The following is a 1,357-nucleotide window of genomic DNA, read 5'->3' as shown; positions in this document are numbered from 1 at the left end:
TAGCAAGAGAACATATATGCAGGACCCATAGGCATGGACAATGGTGTGAGGATTGCCTGAGGGAGTGCCAGAGCTGGGTAGAGGGGGGCAAAGGAGGAAAAACTGGGACAACTGTAATAGCATAAACAATAGAATATAATTTATTCTCCAGCTGCAGGTCCTTTGAGTGCTCCAGCACTTCCCAGTCATCTATTTCGGTCCCCTGACACCATGCAGTTTCCAACATGCCTGGTCCGACCCCCAGTGGGACTAATGTGGGCTCCTCAGGACACTCTCCCAGTAAAGCAGTAGCTTCCGGGGTGGCAGGTTCCATGGTCCATTAGAGGAAAAACGCCAGCTGTGGGACAAGGAGTGTAGGCTGCATGACCTCAGCAGGCACTAGGGGGATGTGGCACTTCTACATGGAAGATTTGCCTGGTCTCAAAGTTGGCCCAGTTCCAGTATTGGTTATGAGTCTTCCATTCATCATTTCTGTATTTATGTTGCACATTTGGGGCAAGTACACTTATTCATAGATTTGGCTACATCCATCTGTCTGTCATCCGAAGAAGGAAAAAACCCCCCAATATATCTTGGACCAAAAGCACAGTGATTTTCTGTTCATGAAAAAGAAATTTTCTGAAAGCTTACTGTTTTACAGGGACCTTAATGAGAATTGATTTTAGGGAATCAGTCTTTTGTATGGCTATAAAACTTTTTAATTCATTCATTTAATTCATTTTATAAATGAATTAAATATATAATATATATTATATTATAAATGTAAATGAATGTATAAAAATATATATCTATATAAATGATTTGAAAAAAAGAAAGGTCAGCTTGGGATGAGATGTTAAGACAGTTTTTGAGGGTACATAATCTTCCATCTTTCCAGATTGCCAGCATCTGAATAAAGCACCATAAAGATTCAATCCTTGCCTCTACTTATATTGGTAGAGACAGGCAGCATGAATGTCAACTTTTCTGGTTTGAATTCAAGTGGGCCTCACTCATTCAGATGAAGATCTTAACAGAACAAAGAGTGATATCCTCAGAGAAAGAAGAGATTCTGCCAGCAGAAAGACTTAGTACTTGAACTACAACCGTTCCTCAAGTTTCCAGCATGCCAGTCCACCCCGTCAGATTTTGGATTCACCAAGCCTCCATAATTGTATGAGCCAATTTTAAAAATAAATCTGTCAGGATATAAGCATATATCCTGTTGGTTTTCTTTCTCTGCAGAACTCTAACTTATACATATGATGTCCTCAAGGTTCATCCATATTGTAGCATGTGTCAGAACTTCTTTCCATTTTAAGGCTCTTTGTAGATACCACGTTTTGTTCATTCATTCATCCATTGATGGACACTTTGG

General features: G+C 39.9%; 1 pseudogene; it reads left to right on the top strand.

Moving 5' to 3' along the window:
* The first annotated feature begins 224 nt into the window (after positions 1-224).
* LOC112305590 (protein transport protein Sec61 subunit beta pseudogene) lies at positions 225-515 on the top strand (annotated as a pseudogene).
* The last annotated feature ends 842 nt before the right edge of the window (positions 516-1,357 follow it).

The sequence above is a fragment of the Desmodus rotundus genome, chromosome 3 (genome assembly GCF_022682495.2).
Source record: "Desmodus rotundus isolate HL8 chromosome 3, HLdesRot8A.1, whole genome shotgun sequence".
Classification (NCBI taxonomy): domain Eukaryota; kingdom Metazoa; phylum Chordata; class Mammalia; order Chiroptera; family Phyllostomidae; genus Desmodus; species Desmodus rotundus.
Note: the sequence above shows the minus strand (reverse complement) of the source record. Positions and strands in the feature narration are given on the sequence as shown.